The following is a 24,408-nucleotide window of genomic DNA, read 5'->3' as shown; positions in this document are numbered from 1 at the left end:
AGGTCAGCCAGGACTACATAGAGAAACCATGTCTTGAAACAAACCAAAGCAAACAAAAGCCTACCCAAGGATGTATACTAATTCTAAACACACAGTAGATGCTCAGTAATATTTGTGGATTGCACAAAAGCTGCTGACCAATGAATAGCAAGCCTACCTGCACTTGTCTTTAAGGGAAAATATCAATATGACCAATCTTCCCATTTTTCTCTGCAAAAGGACGTGAGTGGTTGAGATGCTTTAACAAGTCAGCGGTGGAGTGTGAATTGTTCAAATGTTCTTCATTAATTCTGTTAAGTATTTATTGTATGTTTACTATGTGTCTTCTAAAATACATGTATTTCTGGGGATATTGCCATGAGTCAAACACAGTCTATACTTTTGAGAGCTTGCTGACTCATGAATGAGACAGAACTAATTGAAACGAAGTACCATAAAATTGCCCTAAAGACTGAAGGTTAAGATGGACACAGGCACACATAAGGGAGATATTTGAACTTGCAGGCAAAGTCATGACAAAGAGTCCAACCAAACTCTTGTGAGAAGAAAAAGGACAAAGTGGTGAACAGGCTAAGGTGACAGAAGAGATTGGCTATTTAGCATGATGGGGGCAAATAACTTGAAACAGATCTGCGGCCAATGCCCTCAATATAACCAGAGGTTCTGTCTGGGGCTAAAGCCTACAACTGCAACTCTTACAGTGACTTGCTTATATACGGCCCATCCATGTCAACTATCACACTTCATATGATTAGATGCCACTCTTACGAATGGGAAAGCTAAGCCAGCTAGGACATGGTAGTACTAGGGAAGAAAGAGATGGCTGATGGGAGGGAGAATAGAAGCAGGAGAAGAAAGACATACAGATGAGAGAGCAGGAGAAGAAGTGGAGAAAGGGAGAGGGCACAGGAGGGCCAGGTAACACAAGAGACAAGGAGAGATGACAGAGGGATAAACAAATGTCAGAAGGAAAGACACTGAGAAAATTTGTAGGAATATACAGTGAGTGCCAGGAAGATGAATGTCGCTGAGGGACAAAATCCACTGAGTAGATAGTAGAAAGATATCTAGATGAGATATTATTTAATAATTTATTCATGGGCCCCTTATTGGGCACTGGAGGTGCAGATAAGGACTCCTGTTGTCAGAAAGCTTGCTATCCAGTGGGATAAATAAATTCTCTAACTCCCATGAGCAGGCAGAGTCAAGAAGGAGCCCTGTAGCCTCTCTGGAAATGCAAAAATTCTGAAGACTCAGACAGCACCAAGTCAAAGCCTAAAAAGGTAGTCCTGAGGAGCAGGCCTTGCTGGAGGCAAAAGACACAAACAAGGAAATATATGGGAAGAAGGGCGGAGAAAGTTACCTGTCAAACATCAGGACCATAGATCAGCAGCAGTGGCTAAAATTTGTGGTGAGGCCCCATCCTCATAATCACATTGTCCTATGATGTCCTATGATGGAACATTGAATACACAGCAAGAAGACTGAAGGTCCCAGAAGGCTCTTACTCTATGCTTGGTTGGAATATCATACCCAAAGCTGTGGTGTTGGGAGAACGCTGCTGTTACTCGCATCCAGCAGTCATGTGGTCAAGCATCTCCCAGTTGGAGGAATGTTTACTATTAGGTCTGTATACATCTATTATTGTGGCTGGTGCTTCTAAACACTGAGACTGTAGTTATAAAATAGGGAACCTATGCTATTTTGGGTCTTTCTTCCATATCCAGGATTTCTGAGTTTCTTCTGAGTCGAAAACATGAACTAGTAAGCATTGATTTTCCCAACTGCTTAATCCACTATTCGCTCTGTTAAGTCTTCTCTTATGAAGTATCTTTGGCTTGTCTGCCCGTTCCATCTATGTACCCTGCTTTCCCCCTTCTTTCTCTCTTTCCTTCCTCTCTCAATTTTGGTACCTTTATAGAACTACAATTCTCCTTCCAGAATCCACTGCTACTACCTTTCAATTCTAGTTATGCCCGCAATACTGTGTCCAAAGTATTATGTCCACCTGCCAAAGAGTATATTTCCACCCGTGGCTTTTTAGATCCTACCAGATTAAACAACAACTCAATTGGAGGGGCATTCTCTACCACTGAATTCCAATGCTTTACCCTGTCCTGCTTTAAATACAAACTGGATCAGATTTCAAAGCCTCCATAAGCTGTATTATACTAGAACTTCATCTTCTTGCTCTGATCACACTTTGTAGCTAGCTCTGGTTTTTCCCAACTCTCCTTTATTGTCATTCATTTTTTAGTAGAATTTATCCCAGTAATTGGACTGCTTTGATTTGAATCCCAACTCTATCACTTACTAATTTCTGTTGCTGTCAACAAGTGACAGCTTCTCAGAATTATCATTTCCATAGCAGTAAAAGGGGGATATTCCCAATGGTCATTAACTTGCACATCTTTGTGGACATGAGGTACTAAACAGTATACAAATGAACGGAAATAAGTCTGTACTGCCGATGTCATCTCCTCCGGGGAGTCTATCCCAAGGAATGTAGTCCTCATAATTTAGCCCATCATAACATGCTATTTTGTATTGCTTATCAACATTTCGTGTGTATTAGCTTTGTCCTACTAATTATATTAAATTAGTAAGTTATGCGAAGCAAAAGTCTAGCATTTTCTATGCTCCTGTTTTCTTGAGAAATGGAAGAGTAACTGGCTAGGTTATTATAGGAGTTAGAAGCAGCATCCTCACCTGCCTATGTTATGGTGGGTATTAGAAGAAGCCTCTCAAAGAATCTTGTAAAGAATCTAGTGCTTTACCAAGTGCTCAGTAAATCCCACTGAGTACAATATTGGCTATTAGCTCAAAGTTGTCCTTTTAAATGGCTCAGGGCGCTTCCAACTAAGTGTGCTCGAGAAACTTCTGTCAAGGTTCCGCTGCACTACTCCCCTGCCACACTTAAAACAGTAGCTGAAACAGGTCCAGCAGTCTCTAGGGTTTCTCCAGTAGAAAATAATCCCAGAGGAGACAGAGGAAGGGAGGGAGGGCTCTGGAGACACTAGAAAAAAAAGAAAGAAAGAAAGACTGGGAGGAAGGAAATCTCAGCAGAGAGCCAGATCAAGTTCCCACTTAACCCTCATTTAAGAAAGGGGAAAAAACAGCCCGCAAGCCTAGTACCTGGTCTGTTATCATTTGTGAACTGTCCTAGACTCGGCAACGCTTGTGTTCAAACCTTAGTTGTGTAGCCTTGCCCAAGGATTTTCTGAGGTGTTGAAATTTTAACTTGGGCAAGGGGGCTGGGCTGGAACCTAGGATCATGTACGCTAGGCAAGTAGTCTATACCACCAGAGCTTGGGTTGTGTAGTTTATAGTCTTTCTATGGAAAGTAGGATGATGACTATCTATTTCTCTTAAGCTATGGTCTGATATAAACGATGCAATCCATGTCTGAAATCGATTGGCATAGAGCTTAATACGGACATTCTAGAAACGTATGAAAAAAATAAAACAGGGTCCTCTACTGAACACTGAAGCTATGTCAGGTACTAAGTACCTCATATGTATTAGCTGATTTAATCCTCACTTCCATGTGGTGCTAAGACCTATTTATTATTACCTCCGCTTTATCAATAAAGAAAGAGAGATGCAGAAAACTTAAATTATTTTTCAGAAGCACATAGCTAGCAACAAGATCTATGGTTAGAATTAGGATCAAAACTCAGACCTGGGACTAGAAGGGTTCTTCGTCAGGTAAAGCATTTGTCGCACAAGCCAGAACCCACATAAAGGTCCACAGGAAGAGCCAAAGACACAGAGCTGTCTTCTGGTACACAAACGCTCACACACAAATAATAAATTTGAAGAAAAAACATGCTCAAAGGGCTCGGCCTCATAAAGTTTATATATCTAAGGCTTGACATAACCATACCTCAAGAAGCAGTAAGAAAAAGGAGGCCCTGGTGGTTCTAGACTTAAAACTATTTCCTCCAGTGGAGAAGGGGGAGGATGAGTGACAAGTAGTATAAGAGAAACCCAAGCATCAATTAGACAGCCTGACTTCAAAGTAGGGACGACTAGAACCCTCATCCCTTTTCCTAAAGCCGGGATAGGCACCAGGACTGCACATATTCTAGAACTCCATATCCTCAAATGCCTGGCTTAGGAAGAAAACCAAGACACCAAAGGAAGACAGCGGGAGGAGGCAAAAGTTGGAAACTGTGGTTGTACCTACCATGGAAGTTGCTCAGGGAGGAGAGGTGGCTTATGACAGATTGGCGTATGCAGCTACTTCAGTCCCAACCACTCCAGTGTCTTCTCTTAGCTGGGGACCATCAGCCCTCTACTTAAGACCCCCCTGGGCGTGAGGCAGGCAGCCCAAGATCCTAAATGCCATCCAAGGAGTTCAAGTGAACAGCAAGCGACAGCTATCAGCCTGCTTGGGTTTTTCTGTGGCCACAGCCTTAAGGAATGTCAGCCAGTGTCAAGGGCCGGATAAGACTAAAGACCCTGCTCCAGGAACCAGCCAGCGCCCTAGTGGCAAGGCAAAGGAGGAAAGGCAGTTCCAGCATCAACCCTCCCTTCCCCCCTACCCCCACCCCATTCCTGCCTCCTACCTCTTCGGTGCCCTGGCCCATCCCATCCCCAGCTCAGAGACCAATAAGGAAGCTGGGCCCCTGGCCACTGCTAGAACTCAGGAAAGGAGCAAGGAAATGATGTTTGGGAAAGATAAAGCGGGTGTCTAAAAAGAATTTTTAAAAATACACGTAAGTGAGAGAGAAAAACACCCCAGACACATACACTTAAAAGAATTCCTGCACTTCCTGGACTGAGTTGACCCCACCCAGCCATCTCCGCAGGTCCTCAGGGCCCCAAGAAAGAAGAACCAGCCTGGCTTAGCAGCCTCCAGGTCCAGAGAAATGGTACTATTTTTATAAAGTACTCATTTTTATAAAGCTAGGGACCACTGACTTAAACATTTTTCAAGGTAAGGGTCCTTCTGCGATACAAGAGTTTACAAATATTCCAGTCTTTTACTTTCAAGAAGCAAGTGAGCATCTGTTTCTTGCCAAAGAAAACTTAATCTCACACTAAACACTCCAATTCCAGAGAAAGAGCTGTTGAGCAATGTTAGAATAGTGGCACATGGGAGCGTCCCTAGATCTGCTATCAGTTCACGCTGAACTCTGGCAATCGTACCTTCTATGGGCTTCGATTTCTTCTCTGAAAAATAAACCAGGAATTCAGTTGTCAGGAGTGATCCTTGCACCTATGACATAAAGTATTGTAGCGGTTGTACATCCAAGTCTGAGGTGCACAGTAATACCCTTACTGACTCTGTGCTGGCCAGAACCCAGAACATTCTATTACAAATTTGTTATACCCTTAAGCCCAGGCCCAGGTATCAGAACTTAAGTTTTCTTAGGGATGTCAAGTAAGGGCTTTCCCGTCATAATTAACTTGATCCCTACTCCAATTTCCCTTGGCCTCTGGCTTCAATTTTGGTAATTTACGGTTCCCATGAGGGCTTAGGCAAGCTCCCTCAAGACAGAAAGTATGCTAGGGCTTTCCTCTCAGGGGAAGTTAGCCCCATCCTCTTGCATTCCTCTGTACCTCACATAAGTTTATCAGTTTATACAAGTACTATTGCAGGGCTAAGTTTATAGGGAATACAGAGCTGACTTGAAATCTTGACTTCCCTTAAATGAACTTTCTTGGTCTACGGACTGTCATAGAATTTTAAATTCCTCATGTATGGAGCACAGTTGGCATGTAACAGGCACTTGATAAACTATATATATATATTCATACTAAGCTTAACCAAAGTGTACAATGAACACCGTGCTATTAGTAGCAAGAAAATCGGTTTCTTCCATCCAAACAGGGATAGATGAGAAAGGTTCAGCTAAAAGAAGGCTCAAAGCCAGACTTCGTGTTCTCAATCAGCACTTGTCAAACTTCACTGGGCATGTGGGTCATGGGGCAGCAGACTCTGACTTAGTGGATTTAGAACGGGGACAAAGCAATGACTTTCTATAGAGCATTAGGATGAGCCTGCTCCCGCGATAACCACATCAGTACCAACATACTGGCAAATAATGCCTGTTACCAAAAAAAAAAAAAAAAAAAAAAAATTACAAGGAAAAAAGTCTATTCTCACTTTAATACTCAGGTTTGGGTATCTAGTCTTTTGTTGCCTCTGGTTGCCAAATATCTTCCTCTTTTCATTCAGCAAGGTTTGTTCATGCAAGTGTTTATCTGATGAGGTTTCTTGAGCCCCAGGTCTGAGCAAAATAAAGAGCACCTATTTTGACAACAGTCAGAGGCCACGGCAGGCCAGCTGAAACTGAGCCAACAATGAGTAGAGGTCGAAGGATATTCTTGGCATTGGTTAAGGCAGGGAAGCAGTGAGGCCAGGAAGGTCGGATAGTCCCCAGAGGAGGTGATTAGCAGGTGGGCACATAGGCAGAGAAACCCTCGGACAAGGCAAAGTAAGATAAGAACTCGAGTAATAGTTGGCCAGTTTGGAATTTTCTAGAGGTTAGAAGATACGGGGGAGTGATAATGGTTGCAGCATAGCAGATAATATGATAGACTCTCCTGTGCTTGGAGCAAGGCACTTCTTTGTGAAGACCCAAGAAGACAAGCACGTAGTCTGGGGTGGGAGGATAGTAGATACATGCAGCGAGAAGTGGCAGATCATTCAGAAGCTGACTCCAGGAAGAGTCCTTTAAAGACTGTTGTGAGGGGGAGGGAAACAGAATAATTCTGGAAGGAGCTAATCTCCAGCTACCCTAGTCGGCTGTGGTGTCAATATATTTTTACAGCACCTCCTGTCTTTGTTCTTGGTTCAGTAAACCCCTTTCAAGACAGTGGATGGGAGACGACAATCAAAAAGTGAACCATGGCTCTTTCCCACCCAGGGCAAGAGGAAAATGTGACCCTTATTATTTGGGACTGTGGTCTGGGCTGTAATGCAATATGGACTCTTTCCTCTTCTGAAAGTGTTTGGATAAGGAGAAGCACAAAAGAGTGTCCTTGATTAGCTCTGTTTACTTTCTGGGGCTCTTTTAGCCACCCCACAAATAGTAGATTTCACCTTCTGCACACGAAGAAGCCCAAGCATATCCTGGCCCACTAGGCAGGAAGAGAAGCCTACCGATCGGGGGAGGGGGGGCAGGGCAGTGCAGAACAATATACATGCATGGCTTGTTTATCTGGCAGAGAAGGGAAAGGCTTGGTCATAATGGAGGGACACAGAACTCTGAAACGCCTTTCCCTACTAGACAGCTGGCTAGGGGACACTGAAGCCTAGTGATCCAGATACACTTCTTTATCAAAGATTCAATCAAATGGGGAAAATAAGAGTGAGTGAGTGTATATAACTTAATTTTTTAAATTTTTTTTATTGCTTCACAATATCCTACATGTATATAATATGCTGTGATCATCTACACCCCCCATTACCTCCCCTTCAATTCCTGCCCCTTCAACCCACCGTTATTCCCTCTCAATTTCATGTGCTTTCTTTTTCTAATACCTGCTGAGTCCACTTGGTGCTGCCCATATGTGCATGAAGGTAGGAGCACCTATTGGAGCATGGAGTAGCATCTCAGGGGCTACGTCCTGGAAGAAAATGTATTCTCTCTCAGCAACCATCATTTGCAAATTGCTCTTCAGCTAGAGCTGGAAATCTGTGACCTTCTTGCACATTCCCGCTCTAATTATGTTTGCTTTGATATTACACAGGTCTTGTGCTCCTGTGAACTCTTGTGTGTGACTGCCCTGACATGTCTGCACAAGATTGTTTAGCTATTGTCATGAAGTTTTTGTTTGGGTTCCCTCAGATTTTTTTTTTTAAAAGTTCTTCTCATACACAACACACCCTAACTGCAGGTTCCCCTACAAACTTTCTGCTTAGGACTGTCTTCATTGTATCCTGTAAATCTAGGAGTGTTGTATTTACATTTTCATTAAATTCTAGTAAATTTTAATTTTCTTTGTTATTTCTTCAATTATCCATTCATTATTCAGTAGAGTGTTCTTCAATATCCATGACAATGTGTATTTTGTGATTTCTATTGCTGTTTTATAACTAGGCTTATTCCATTGTGATCAGACATAATCCACACACTTATGGACACTTGATTTTTGACAAAATAGCCAAAATTGTACAGTGGAAAAAAGAAAGCATCTTCAACAAATGGTGCTGGCATAACTGGATGTCAGCATGTAGAAGAACGTAAATAGATCCATACCTATCACCATGAACAAAACTCAAGTCCAAGTGGATCAAAGACTGAACCTAATAGAAGAGCGGGGAATAGCCTTGAATGCACTGACACAGGAGTCAATTTCCTGAATAGAACACCAGTACCACAGACACTAAGATTGACAATTAATAAATGGGACCTCATGAAACTGAAAAGCTTCTGTAAAGCAAAGGACACTGTCAAGAGGACAAAGTGACAGCCTACAGAATGGAAAAAGATCTTCACCAGCCCTACATCTGACAGAGGTCTGATCTCCAAAATACACAAAGAACTCAAGAAACTAGACATCAAAATATTAAACAATCCAATTAAAAAAAATGGGGCACAACTCTAAACAGAGAATTCTCAGCAAAAAAAAAAAAAAACTCAAATGGCAGAGAAGCACTTAAAGAAATATTCATCATCTTTAGCCATCAGGGAAATGCAAATCAAAATGACTCTGAGATACCATCTTACACCTGTCAGAATAACTAAGATAAAAACACAAATGATAGCTTATGTTGGAGAGGATGTGGAGCAAGAACACGCCTCCATTGCTGGTGGGAGTGGAAACTTGTACAGCCACTTTGGAAATCAACACAGCAGTTTCTCAGAAAATTGAGAATCGAGCTATCTCAAAATTCAGCTATACCAGTCTTGGGCATATACCCAAGGGATATTCAATCATACAAGGACACTTCTTCAACTATGTTCATAACAGCTTTATTTGTAATAGCCAGAACCTGGAAACAAACTAGATGCCCCTCAACCGAAGGATGGTTAAGGAAAATGTACTACATTTACATAATGGAGTATTACTCAGCTGATAAAAACAAAGACATTAGGAAAATTTCAGACAAATGGATGGAACCAGTAAAAATCATCCTGAGTGAGGTAACCCAGACACGACACAGAAAGGCAAACGTGGTCTGTCCTGACTCATAAGTGGATATTAGCTGTAAAGTTAAAGGATAACCATTCTATAATCTACAGATCCAGGGAGGCTAGGTAACAAGAAGGGCCCAAAGGGGGATACACGGACCTCCCTGGGAAGGGGAAATAGAGAAGATCTCTTGAGTGGATTGGGGATGACTGAGCATGGGAACTTGAGGGATCAGACTCAAGGGGTGTGTGGAGCAGGGAATGCTGAGAAAGACTGGGAATCGGGGCTTTATGGGGTTGGGTAGAAACCTGATACAAGGCAAACTCCTACAAGTCTACCAGGATGACCCCAGCTAAGACTCCTAGCAATCATGGGTATATACCCTGAACTGACCATCACCTGTGATCAGATTGGTGACTCCTGTGGTTGTCAGCAGAGAGCCTTCATCTAGTGACTGATGGAGACAGGTTCAGAGACCCATGGTCAAACATTGAGCTGAGCTCTGGGAGCCCTGCTGAGGAGAGGGAAGAGGCATTGGAGGAGCCAGGGGCATCAGGGACATCACAAGAAACACTCAGAAACAGATAGTTTGACTCCTAGGAACTCTGAGAGTCTGAAGCAACAACAAGGGAACCTACATGGGAAGGACCTAGGTCCTCTGCATATATGTGACAGTTTTGCAGCTTGGTCTACTTGTGGGATGACTAGCAATGGGACAAGGGGCTGTCCCTAGTGCTTTGACTATTTTTTGGGGAACCTATTCTTCATGCTGGATTGCCTTGCTAAGCCTGAATACAGAGGGAGGTTTTTGGCCTTAGGGCAGCTTGATACACCATGGCTTTGCTGATGCCCCTTTCAGAGTGAATATGGAGAGGGTTGGATTTGGGGGATGGAGAGTGGGGGAGAAGTTGCGGAAGGGAGTAGAAAGAGAGGAGGGAGGAGAGGCTGTGGTCAGGATGTAAAATAATTAAATTTAAAAAGTAAATAAAGTACCATTTTATCTTTCACTTTTAAATTATTCTCCAATCTTCTAAATGACATACACATAACTTTATGAATAACAATAAATTCCTAAGGAAAAATGACCGGGTTATACAGGAATCCATAACTTACCCAGGCAACTAACTATACAGCTGCCCCACACATTCCTACTAAGGGTCTCCAGTTGAACATATGACTATTAAACTATTTCAGACATCTGGATTTTGTCCTCAGAGTATCAGCCTAGCAAAATGCCTTTCCAAATACTTTCCCACTGCTTGGTATTAAATAACTTCACTTCTCTAATTAAAAAAGATTGTATGTGACAGGTTCATTTTATTTGGGGGGTTAGGTAATTGGTAATGAAACCTAGGGCATCAGGCATGCAGATCTCTGACCCTATTATTGAGTTCCATCATCTGACTAGTTGTTACTCATGGTACTAGCGCTGAGAAATGGTAGTGGCTGTAAGATCAGATCATGGCTGGAAGAATAAGAAGAAAGTTTTTGGGGTCGCATAGCAACAGAACACTGAGGAAATCAATTGAGGTCACTATCAAGGGTTGAAATGGATACATGAAGTATGCATCAAGTAGCAGGTGCCAAGCCATCCAGCAGCTAACCCTGTGTATGGCATTGTGGTCAATAAGTACCTTCCATACATAGGAGCCCACTAAGCCCTTGCAATGATCGCATAACTACTCCTATAGAAAAGAAGAAACCCAGGCTGCAGAGACTTAAAGTAAGACTTGAACATAAGTTTTCTAGCCAAGTTTCTATGCTGTTTCCTAAGTTTTTCTAAGATAGCATTAGCATCCTCTGGAATTGTAGCACAAGGCAAATTCTGAGGCCCCACTTCAGAACTTCTGAATGAGAAACTGGGAGGGAGACACTAAGGCATATTTCTACAAGTTCTAGATGTAATTCTGGTACAAGTAGGCATGGTCAAGCTTGAGAACCTTTACTCAACCGTATATTCTGGAACAGTGATTCCAATTCCTTTTTAAAGTACTACTGATGGCCACTGGTGCCTGTTCTTAGACACATGTGGAACCATGCCCTCTAAGGCAAACTGAGGGTCTCTTTGCTGCTGTCATTGCTAAATACATAACAGACAATAACTGCTTAAAACGTTCTTGGCCTCTGGGGTAGGAACAGACTTCTCTATGATGAAGAAGGTTTCAGAACTACAAACACAGTTTCTGGGTCATGACTGTTTTTGTCAGAAGGACATACAAGCCGACAAGCAATTTCCATATATGAGTCTTCCCTGGGAGGCCTTACCTGGCTGAATTATAGTCTGTGTATGCCCCTGGGAATTTTTGCAGTCTGAAGTATTTATAAACTTATAGTTTATTAATCTTCAATTTTCTGTGACTTTCTTTCTATAGTGCTATAAAATTCAGTTGACAAACACACATTTATGTTATACATGATGATTTACATATGTAAACATTAATGTTTAAATTATGGTAGTACATTTACCATATAACACAGGTAGAGAGAGAGTGTGTGAGTATGTCTTTGTGTGTGTGTGTGTGTGTGTGTGTGTGTGTTGGTGAGATGAGAAGATTTAAGTTCTAACTTAGATCTCCATGATGGAACACCCTTTGGCAGGAATTTTGCAAGCTTCAGACCAACCAGGGATACATTGTGAGATCCTGTCCAAAAAAGAAAAAGTCTACTTTCTTATAGAATCTCAAATAACAAGAAAAATTTCCAGGACTGCGCAGATACACTGCTGATATTTTGTATTTCTTGAACTTTTTTAAAATATTTTTTTTATTTCTGATATTTTAATTACATCTTTCCCTTCTCGCCTCTCTCCAAATTCTCCTTGTACACCCCTTGTTCTTTTTCAGATTCTACAAATTTTTAAGGAATACTAACGCTGTTTCACAAAACAGAGAGTGAAGAAACACTATCGACATTATCCTGTGAAAACAGCAGTCTCCTGCAATATTAGAACAGAATGACAATGAAAAGAAAACTACAGACCATGTTCCCTTATGAATACAGACGCAAAACAACTCAGTAAATAGTTGAAAACTAAATAAATGACACTTTAAAAACATTACAGGTCATAGCTCATGTTGGTTATATTCCAGGTATATAAGGATAATGTTACACTCATAAACAAATGTAATAGCAAATAAATATGGAGAGAAGTGAGATGTTTATTCAAAAAGTACAAAGGAAGGTTTCTAAAATGTCTAACATTCCTTCAAGATAAACGTCCTAAAGAAGCTAGAAATAGAAGAAACATAACTCAACACATTAAGGATAGATAAAATAAACTGATAGACAACACCACAGTAAGTGAGGGAAACCAGAAATCATCTCTAAGAGACAGACAGACAGACAGACAGACAGATGAACAGTCAGACAGACAGACAGACGGTGGCTGCCCACTCTCTCCACTCTTTTTTTGTACAGATGTTTGAAATACTACAGCAAAATAGGCAAGAGAAAGAAATTAATGGAATAGAAATAAGAGGAAAAAGTCAAATTATCCCTGTTTGCAGATCAAATTCTACTATATTTATAAGACCTTAACGATGCTATAAGAGAAATCTAAGATAAGATAAATAATTTCAGCAAAGTATAAGAAAAAAAAGCTATCATACAAAACTAGTAGATTTTCTATAAGTCTACAAAAAAAATAAATCTCCCGAGAAAGAAACCAAAGGGAAAAAATCCAATTTACATAGTCTCAGAAAGATCGGAGGAATTGTGAAAATGGCTCTATTACCCAAACTTGTGTAGGGTTTAATGCAATTTCCTTTGAAAGTCTAATGACATTCTTCATACAACTAGAAAAAAAAACAAAACCTAAAATCCACATAGAAGCATAAAGATTCCAACCACTCAGAGCAGGCCAGAGTAGAAAGGGCAATGCTGAAGTTATTAAAATGCCTGGTTGAAGTCCCACTACAGAGGTATAGTAATGCAAACAGCAAAAGTGCTGCACAGAAATAGATAAACAGACTAACATAATGAAACAGAGGCTGCAGAAGTAAACCCATGCAGCTATATCCACTTGAGATTTGAAAAAGGTGCCAAGAGCTGACATGGAGGAAAAGACAGCCTCATCATGAGAAAGGGTACAGGGAAAACTGGATACCAAGAGAATACAAATTTATTGTGGGGAAATGGATATAACTTGAGATCGTATGATAAGTAAATAAGCCATATTCAGCAAGGCAAGTATCACATTTTCAAATGTGGAATCTAGACTAACACTCACACACACACGCACACACACACATACATGCATACACACACGTAGGAGGGAGACTATTTGGGGGTGGGAAAGACTAATATAAAGGGAGAGAAAATAACCAGAATGAGTAAACTAGAAAGGGAAAGAAAGACAAATATCACATAGTTTTTCTCATATGTAGGGCCTAGATTTGATGGCATATTTATACTTTGTATACAACAAAAAACATAAAACACATACAGGAGAATTAATGTGAGCAATCATAGGTTTTATTGTAATATCTTTATATGTTCTTATCATTTCCTGTAAGATCATGTTTTTTCCATCACCTAAGGACTAAGTATTCCCTCCCAATATGACTTCACCCCTGCCTGCTGTTCTGAGCACCCCCCCACTAGTTAGTATCACCCATTGCTGCTGTGACCCCAGGCTCTGCCACTTATGACCCCCATGTAGAAGCATGTGACCCTTCTACAGATTACTGAGGACCTTCAGTGAGAGCCTTTTGACTCTTTAGAAGGTTTATTGTGCTACCATGAACAAGATCTGCACAAATTCCAGCTAGAAAAATCCCAGAAAAGGAAGTAGGCATAAAGTCCCACCCCTAACCAAGAAGCTTTTTTTTTTTTTTTAAATTGGTAACTGCTCCGTTGGTTGAGAGCATTGCTGCTCTTTCAGAGGACCAGAGTTCTGTTCCCAACACCCACATCAAATGATTCACAACCCCCTGTAACTCCAACTCCAAGGGATATTGTATCCTCTTCTGGACTCTGTGGGCACCCACCTCCCCCATATGCAAATAAAAATAAAATATTATTTTTAAAAATCTGAATTTGGCACTGAATCCTCAAATTAATATTTGGTTGATATTTGGAGGTAGGGCCTTTCCAAGGATGTTTGGATTAATTACAGGCATAGAGAGCCATAATGATTTCAACAGTCTATTTATAAAACTATGGATCTAAACTCCAAGGCTTACTCTATTTTGCGCTGTAATGATCAATACCCTACAGAGTACCTGCCATGAAGACCTTATTTAATCTGAGGCAGTCCTTTAATAGAAGCAATCCCAACCTTGAGAACAAAAAAAAAAAAAAAACATTTATTTTCTTTGTCAACAATCCCACATAGATCCCACATAGATATTTATTATAGCAAATGAAATAGAAAAGAAATAGATTACAATAGTACCTGAACATAGATGGAAGGCTAAAGAAGAAGAGAGCCCAAAATGAGTATTAGACTTCTTAGTATTCAACCTGTCACCAGGATCAGAAAAGGAATTGTGGTTTCAGATCAGTTGGTTTGCAAAATATTCTGATTTTAAAAGCAATACTTACAGAAGGTAAACCATCCAAGTTGTAAGAAGATGCATATAATAAAAAAGAGCCTCCCATACTCCTATAAAAACTGTATTCACCAAAGCAGCAATATGATTCAAGAGTAAGAGCATAATTTCAGGTAGATATGGTGGCACACACTAGTCCAAGCAATTTGGGAAGCTCAGGAGGGAGGATGGTAAATTCATGGCTAGACTTGGTAATCTCCTCACTCCCACCCAAAAAAAAAAAAAAAAAAAAAAAAAAAAAAAAAAAAAAAAAAAAAAAAAAAAAANCAAAAAAAAAAAAAAAAAAAAAAAAAAAAAAAGAAAGAAAGAAAAAAAAACCCAGAAGTTCTAGAACCAGAGTGTCTAGAGTTAAATACCCCATCTTTAACTATGTGGCCTTGGCTCCACTGTTTACCAGCTCCTCTTCACTTACACTATCTCTAAAATGAGAATTATAAAAATGGAACACAGACAGTATATTATAATCTTGCTGTTTGTATTTGACAGTATATCTTGGAGATAATTTCGTATATTAAAATACCTTTTCAAAAATTTTAAAAACTGTAGCATCTCATTGAAATTTCCAAAGCACCCAAATAATGAATATTGTGGTAATTTCTAACTTTTTGCTAATAGAAACAACGCTGCAATGAATATCTTTGTATTGCTCCAAACATATATCGGATTGGATTATTTTAGACAAAGCTCTGCACATGGAACTCTGTATCTTATGTGACTGAGGTAAGAAAAGTCCATCCATTAAAACCCAAAGACGCCTTCCCCTTGTCCCTTGCCACTGGTGGCAGGTTGGAGAGCTGAACCTGCTACCCCCCCCCCCCCCCCCCCCCCCCCCCCCCCCCCCCGCTTCCACCCCATCAACTGTAGCACTCACTCAGGAAAGTGGGCCCTGTATTCTGCCTGGGCAGCGCAGTGGAGCTGCCCCTGACGACAGGGGTGTGGGAGATCTGCCATATGCCGGTGTGAAGGAGAGAAAGATGCTCCCCCTCCACCCCTCCCAGCCTGTGGCAGGTGGGAGAATGGCCCCTGGTCAGGAGAACGGAAGAGCCAGTCCTGTTCCTCATCAGTGGCAGCCTTGGGAGAGTAGGTCCTGAACCTCTCCTGAGCAGCACAGCAGAGCTGATCCTGCTGGCAGGGGCAAGGGTGACCTGCCCCTGAGGTCCTGAGAGTAGGAGGGCCGGCCCCGCACCCCTCATCTGTCATGCGGTGGCAAGGGTGAGGGAGAGGAGCCCTTTACCCCACTCCGTGCCACCTGTGGCAACTGGAAATGCTGACCCTGAGGTCACAAGAGCAAAAGAGTGGGCCCTGCCTCTCACCAGCTGTAGCACTCAGGAGAGTGGCCCCTGCACCTTGCCTGGGCAATACAGTAGATCTGGTCCCGGTGCTGTAGGTGGTGGTGAGCTGTGAAAGCAGAACTGTCCTGTCCCCTGCTGCTTATGGCATAGGGTGAGCTAGTTAGGATGGTGCTGGGGAGCTCACCCTACTGTTGAGGATGAGGGAGAGCTCCTGGGCTGACCAACCTAGGAAACGCCCAGGCCGGCAACTACAGTTATGAGTGGGGGCATCCCAACATTTACCCCATATATGATCTGCTGGAGCATTTGAAGGGGCCAGTCCTGCTGACCTAAAGCTACAAGACTTCCATGACACAGGACAACAAAAGGATATCTAAGAGGTGTCCCAGAGAGGACCCAGTATCAAGATAGTGTAGCAGAAACAAAAGGCCTTGATCCAGAACAATGACTCCCTGCAATCAACAATTTCAAATGGAAGATATATGGACTAAAGGGTATGTACTGTGTGATTCACTTGTCACAATACAGCTTCCTCAAGGAGAGGTGTTTTCTTTTCAATTTTATCTTGTGGGGGAAAGTTGTAAGGGCAGAGGGCAGATGTGAAAAAAAATGAGGAGATGTGTGGGATCAAAATGCATGATGTGAAATCCACAAAGAATCAATAAAAAGTTCAATTAGAAAAAAAAACTCCAAAGAGCTTATGCAATTTGTACTTCCACCAACAGTTTGTTAGCTCCATGTCGCCTTTTAAACCCTCAAGTGCATCATCTAAAGACCTCTTTAAAATGCAGATTTGGGATGAGGAGGCTCTTCTAAGAAGTTCTCATTTGATGTAGATGTTGCTGGTCTAAGACCCACACTTTGAATAGCAAAGTATTAGAGTGTATGTTTCTTGGCATTCTTGCCAAAACTGCATATTAAATTCTCAGAATTTTGCCACTCTGATATATGAAAGTTCTATCTTGTTTCTTAAATTAATCTATATTTCTTTAATTATAATGACTTCCAGGAAAGCCTACACTGCAGTGTGATATCTTGTCTTTAAAAAATTATGTGTGGCAGAATATCTGTCTATTTATATTTAAAAGCAAATTTTCTTTTGATTTGAACTGCCTCCTCCACTGTTTCTTCCTCTGTAAGTCACTTTTATTTTCAAGAGTTCTTCATGTTTAAAGAGAATAGCTCCTTGATAAATACTTTGTGGGAAATGCAAAATCTTTTCCTCATTTTTCAAATATTTGATCTTTACTTATTATATATTTTATAGTGCTTTAAAATTTAATATTGCATAGCCAAATATAAACTATTCTCCCTTATGACTTCCAAGGTTTGTATTTTGCTTTAAAATGTCTTTAGTATTACAAAATGAATTCATATACTAAAAAGTCATATACACTTGTCCCCCAACATTTGTGAAAAATTAGCTCCAGGATACCAAAATCTATAGGTGTTCGAGTCTTCTGCATAAAATAGTATAGTATTTACATGTAACCTATACACATCTTACCAGATATTTAGATTATCTCTGGATTACTAGTATCCAGTGTAGTATGAAATGCACGCAAATAGTTGTTTGACAATATTATTGGGAGAATCATGGCAAAAAAAGAAAAGTCTGTTCAGTGTAGATGTAACCTTTTTCTTGAATATTTTTGATCTATGCTTGGTTGAACTTATAATTGTGGAAACTTTAGACACAAAAAGATGACTATGCTAAATGATGTTTCTTGATGAAGTCCCAGATTTAATTATGACCTATTAATCTGTTTATTCACATACCAGTGTCAAAGTATTTTAATTATTATACTTTTAGAGTACATTTCAACAAGACTAGTCCTGATCTCCATTATTATTTCTTTTCTCTCTAGACTGTTCCGGATTAATCTCATATACATACTTTAGAATCCGCTAGGGCATGCTTGGTTGTTATGTGTCTTGGAGACAGCATGAGGTTGAAAGTCATAATTTGGGCATACAGTTCTGGGAGTCATCAGTGGTATGAGTTTATAGATTAAAACTGGGCCTGTGATGAAGCCCCGATAATTTTTAAGGTTCTATTCTCAGATCAGCAACATTACCATTGCCTGAGGACTTACTAAGGCTCTATGAATCAGAAATTCTGTAGGGAAGAGAGTGGCAAAAATGCATTTCACAATGCTATGGTGGAATCAAATGTGCACGTAAGCTTTAGGGTCATTACTTTGAGGCACTCAGTGGCTTAGAGACTAATTAAAGAGGTGGGGGGAGGTTCAAGGTAAATAGAAAGAGAGAAACAAGGAGAAAGAATTCTCAAAATAATTGAATGGAAGAAATCTCCAGAAAGTGTTCAAAAGTATCCATTGTTGCAATGAAGAAACTAATAATCAAGTACTGTTTCTAAATGGTTTATATGAAGTGTGTCATTTGTTGTATAATTCTATAAACTAAATCATCCTCATTTTATAGATAAGTTGTGATTAAGTAACTTGCTGAAGTTCATCCAATTTATAGATGACGATCAGAGTTCTAATATATACAAGTGGTAAAGTTCCATCCCCTACTTTAATATACTGATGAAAAACTATTCGTTGGAAAACAAAGATAATCTTGATGTTCTTATCAATCTGGTAGACACTAATTCATCTTGGACCTAACTATGCAGAGAAGATTCATAGAAGAGGGCTGTAGTGTAAGAGTGTGATCAGGGGTAATGAGAAAATGGGAAGTGAAAAAAAATGAGACAACTAACCTAAGAACATTTCTTAAGAGTCCATTCGTGTTTCATTGTGAAGGAAAAGCTATTAGTAGCTGGAAGAATGTGAAAACTTAAGAGGAGATTATGTTTTAAGAAGAAAAAAAGACCATCTACACATATTGAAGAGAGATTCAGATCAGTTTATCTTGGTAATAGCAAGCTGTGGGTGGAGGACAATCATTATTTCCAGTCTCACCAAAACATCACACCACTGCTATTCATTTCTCAATGTTTATTGCTCTTTTTCTTTAGCATTTATACTGAATTAGTTACCAGGTGGTAGTTTTAAGGCATTGTCCCTTAATTAATTCATCTTGCCTACTACAATTTTCACTATTCCTTTCTCTGTATAAGCAACTCATGACCAGCTCAGATCCAATCAAACGCCATTCCAATATTCTACAAATTCTACAAGTGCTAATCACCCTTACTCACCAACTCTGTTAGAGTGGCTTGCCACTGCCACCTAGGAACAAGTTCCTTCTGTGAGTCTCCTATAGATTGCTCATGTTTACTTGTTGCCTCTCCCCAATTTTACATGGGCCTGCGCTCCTTAATATCCCTCAAATCTAGATTACTCTCTGGCCTGTCTTTACCCATTCACGTAAACCTTCAAGCCAATATCCTTGCTTTTTTTTTTCTTCTGCAAATGTAGAACAGTTTTCTTCCTAAAATCTTTGAAAGACTTGAAACAGGTATTATTCATCTCAATAATCACCAACTCCTTTGTTCAGCTATTTTATTTTCTATTGTTTGTTCTTTGAAATTTTCTTTTTGTCTTATATGTGTACATGCGAATGTGCATATGTGTGTATATGGTTGTATGTCTATGAATGCTAATGTCTGGGTGTCTGACAAGGTCAGAGATATTGTATCCTCTGCAACTGCAGTTAAATGTTGCTATGAGCCACCCAACGTAAAAGCTGGGACCTGAACCTAGGTCCTCTGGAAGCAGTAAGTGCACTTAGAAACTAAACTGTCTTTCAAGCACTTGTTATTTGATATATTATCAGATTCATTCAGATTATTTTAAGATTCATAATATAATGAACTTATTTTATTATTCATTATGTAATGAATAATAAAATTGGTAATAAATATAAGTCAATCAGAATATTCTCTTCCACTACCCTCTCCTCTCTTATTTCCCTCCCATTTGTATCAGCTATATATATTATATCTCTTTTAACGAGAATATAGATAGGGCTAGGACATTCTCTCCTCACCTGTTTCCTAACACACTGTTTAAATATACATGGTAAGTACTCAAAAATGGCTTATAAATGGAAATCACGTTATGAGAACCCAATAAAGAGATCTTTTGTGAACTAGTTTTTGAAAAAACGTTTATTTTGTTTTTAATCACAAATGAAATATTATATATATATTCGTGGTATATATGAACAGTATCAGGAACTGGTTTAGCACTTTTTCATAAAGTGCTAATTTATTGCTTGCCAGATAACTGTCGGGTGAGAAGCATTGCTTTTTAACTACCATAAAAGCAAGAGACATACATTGATCTAATCTACATGGGTAGTAGAAAAAGACAAGATCACCGAGTAAATTGGGAGCATGGTGGTGACAGGAGAAGGTAGAAGGGGAGGAAGGAAGGGGAGCAGAGAAAAATGTATAGCACAATAAAAAAAAAACAATAAAAAAGAAAAAAGCTAGAGTAAGTGATGTTTAAACACTTCTATGATATTTCTATTTGCATTTAGTACCTATAACCTACATTTAAAACCCAAGCCCACTGCTCTAGTCCACAAAACATAGATTTCTTTCATTCATTTTTACTTTTAAAAGCAGATCTCCATTATTATTAGTTAAATTATAAACATCATTTTTATACATTTTATATAAAACTCAAATTAAGAAAATACATAACCAATGAACATATTTCTATCTTAAGTTTAGTGTATAAGCACAGTTCCTATGAATATAAAGAAAAAGTACATTTGTGCTCCTAAAATAAACAAAGGGAGATGAGATGCTGTTGGTTACTGTATTAACACTAATAATTATGAATCTTGTGTTCTAAAATGAATTGCTGTTTGACATCCATGGAAAATGATAATAGGAAGAATTATGACAAAAGTACGTAAGGTTAATCAACATGTAACTGGCTCTCAAATATGCACAATTTAGATGTCCCTTTATTGGTGGTTATTATTTAGAAATTCTGCAAACCAATTCACCTGAATACATTTTCCTATTAAAGGTACCTGAAATTAAAAACATGCACTTATAATGTGAATTAACATTTTATGATACATATTAGATATATCATTTAAAAGAGATTTTGTTCCACCGACACAATAACGCACAAAATATGACATATCACTTTTTCCAATGATAGCTGGTCTAAAATATACACATGTATATAAACACATTCTTTGGAGGCAATCTAAATCTATTGGGAGAAAAAGACTATATTAAAAAGCATGTTTTCAGTATCTGCTAACGCATGCATTATTAAAAAACATAACACATCCCAAAGATACAACAGGAGTGCAGAATATAAGTAATAATATTTTGCTACTGACTGAGACTGACTTAGCCTCTGGTCAGAAAAAAAAAATGCCTTCACCTTATGTAAGCACCAGCAATCATACCGGTTCGGATCTTAATTATTGTCTTGTCTAGAACCTCAACTCTAACCCATCCAAAAGACAATTAACTCAGTTCAGTCTTCTGTGGAGGAGAGCACTCCAGGTCAAGGCAAAGCTAAAGCCTGAGTAACAGGCAAGGAATCAATTATTACCTCAGGCTATTTTACATTTTTCCTCTGGGATCATACAAGGCTGCCGCTAAGGATAACCTTTGCAGAGCGAGGAAGCGATGATGCATGCATAGCCTAAGGGTTTGTAAATTGACGCAAGAATTTCTGAAGAACTCACCTAAATACTCAAGTTCAAGTTTTTGAAAATATTACTAAGACAGAAGTAGGTAAGTATCAACTGACGTGGCTACAAAGAACATACTAGATATGAAGCCAGAGACATTGGGCTGCAAGGGAGTGGACACGTTGCCTCGTTCATGTCCTTAGAACTAATCTCCTTGCCTGTAAAGCAGGGAGGCATTCAGCCCTACCACTCAAAAGACAGGCATGACAATTAAATAACACGATGCACTTGAGATATATTAGCATTGTAACTGATCCATAGTTAAGTAGGGAATGGAGGGACAGAACTGACATTTATGGGGATCCTATTAAATTTAAAGTGATCTTAGTTCTGGTCAATCTTCCTTAATATTACATGGAAAAGTTCCTTGGGAAAACCTTTCATTCTACATTCAACTGTTTAAGGACCAAGTTCTCAACACCTTTAAACCAACTGTTTAGACTGATACAGCATAATTTCAATGAGTTACAGAATTAGGATGGTCTTGGTAACTGAAACTTCAGCAATGTCTATATGGGGGGAAGAGATGGGGGCACACACAAGTAATAGATTTGAATCTTAACTCTAGTTATTAGCTGTATGGCCTTACACAAGAGACATCAATTCTGAACCTTGGTTAAGCTTTCATTATTGTGTTCTATGATCTTACAAGGTCTCTGACAAAGCAAACATTTCCTCTCCTTGGATATAATACATAGGTAATACAAAGCTACTTCTCAGTCCAGCTGTGACAAACTAATGGCCAATATCAGAGTTTATGTGATACAGGAATTTTTATGATAGAAGTTTTCTTGGGATTCTCACAATTCTTCCTGTCTAGAAGATTCATTTTAATAGCCCTTCTGACTCAAATATAAAATATCAATCACTCTCCCCATCACTTCATGAATATGTTCTCTTGTTTTCCCCTAAACTTTCTTTTATTAAGCCTTCAACCTTCCCAGAAAAGACAAGGTAACAAGGAATCGCATAGACACAGAAAAAGAGAGGGGTGGAGGCAGTGTGCTGGCTAGTTTTGTGCTAACTTGACAAAAGCTATAGTCACTATAGAAAAGGGAGTCTCAACTGAGAAAATGCCTCTATAAAATTGGGTTGTAGGCAAATCTGTGAGGCATTTTCTTAATTAGTGACTGATGTGAGGGGGCTCAGCCCACTGTGTGCGGTGCCATTTCTGGGCTGCCAGTCCTGGGTTCTGTGAGAAAGCAGGCTGAGCAAGCCATGGTGAACAAACCAGTAAGCCCCTCCTCTCCATGGCTTCTGCATCAGCTCCTGCCTCCAGGTTCCTGCCCTGTTTGAGTTCCTGTCTTGACTTCTGACTACAATGTGGAAGTGTAATTCAAATAGCCCTCTCCTCCCCGAACTGCTTTTGGTTATGGTGTTTCATCAAAGCAATAAATAGCAAACTTAAGCAGAACAGGCAGGATGGGGGAGATGGAGGGAGAGAGGAAGGGAGGGAGGGACAGATAAGACAAGCACACAGAGATTACAAATGAAAATTTCCTAATCTCTTATAATATTTATGCATTAAAACTAGCCTATTAAATTGTTTTCAAATAAAGTGTTTCATTCTCTCCAACAATCTTAGGGATCTTAGGAAGACTCTTTTTGAAGCACAGAGGGACAATCTCATATAAAGAACCCCCGCTATATGTAAACCATTGACATATGTAAACTGCTATATATGAACCATTCATATGACTGAGATAATGAGAAGGGAAGTTGATTTTTCTGTTCTTTCCCTAGGGGAGGGGGAAATCAACTTACCCTATGTAACTTCTCAAAGACCATTCAAAGATATACATTAACTTTATACTTAGGAAAATTGAAAAATATTCTGCATCCTCATTACAGGAAAAAGGAGAAAGAATATATTAAGAATATATTGCTGCATTAGGAGCCAGAGACATAATCATTTTTAGCTGCATAGAGATGCCAGAACAGCCAACTAATGCTTTCCCTTTGATTAGCTGGGAAGCAATCAATGCACTCTTGAGAGATTGGAGCTTTCACTCAAAATAGAAACTGGCCTGTAGACCAAGAGCTGGAAGCTCAGAGACAAATTCCCCAAAGGGATCTTGACACTTGCTCTACGATCCAGAGTTGGCAAGCTCATCAAGACCTAAGTTTAAGGATTGGGCTTAAAGAAATTGTTAAATTATACAATTTCTTTCTTCAAAGATTTAAAGTTCTTGTTATACAAGGTCTTGCTCCATAAGACACACCAACAATTTTTAAAGAATTTCCATCATACATAAGAACATTTTTCTACTACAATGAAATCCAATTATATATTAGCAACAAAAACAAGAGAAGACTAAGCAACATATCATAAGAAACATATGAGTAAAAGCAGAACTTTCTCCAGTAATCACATATCACATTAACAAAATGAAAATAATAGTACAGCAGATTAAAATTTGTAAGGCACATTTGTGATGTGGGAGTGTCATATATCAATCTGTTGATTTCATTGGTTAAGTTATAATAAACCAACTGCTTGGCCTCATAGCTTGGATGGGAGGAGAAAACAGAATAGGATGCTGGGCGGAAGAGGAAGTGAGGTCAGACTCTGCTCTGCTCCCGGAGAGTCTCTGCGCTCTGGAGCAGAGACGCCATGCTCAGCTCTCCCGGGTAGACCCAAGAGCTCTGCTCGCTGGAGCAGAGACACCACGATGGACTTTGGCTAGAATCTTCCTGGTAAGCGCACCTTGGGATGCTTACACACATCATTAGAAATGGGCTAGTCCAGGTGCGAGAATTAGCCTGTAAGGGCTAGAGTTCATGGGCCAAGCAGTTCTTTAAATGAATACAGTTTGTGTGTTGTTATTTCGGGC

At 39.6% G+C, this 24,408-nt stretch overlaps 1 protein-coding gene across 4 annotated transcripts in view; it reads right to left on the bottom strand.

Moving 5' to 3' along the window:
* The window catches only part of Shroom4 (shroom family member 4), a 188,872-nt gene that overhangs the window by 31,951 nt on the left and 132,513 nt on the right, over positions 1 to 24,408 (bottom strand). The window contains exon 1 of one of the 4 annotated variants that reach the window (XM_050130793.1): positions 4,190 to 4,444. The exons of the other annotated variants lie outside the window; for them this stretch is intronic. The gene's annotated coding sequence lies outside the window, so the exon portion shown is untranslated. Of the gene's footprint in view, positions 1 to 4,189; positions 4,445 to 24,408 lie in introns of those variants that run through there. 4 annotated transcript variants of the gene reach the window in all.

This window comes from Alexandromys fortis, unplaced genomic scaffold (genome assembly GCF_014885135.2).
Source record: "Alexandromys fortis isolate MF-2015 unplaced genomic scaffold, M_Fortis_MF-2015_v1.1 scaffold_357, whole genome shotgun sequence".
In the NCBI taxonomy this organism is placed as follows: Eukaryota; Metazoa; Chordata; class Mammalia; order Rodentia; family Cricetidae; genus Alexandromys; species Alexandromys fortis.
Note: the sequence above shows the minus strand (reverse complement) of the source record. Positions and strands in the feature narration are given on the sequence as shown.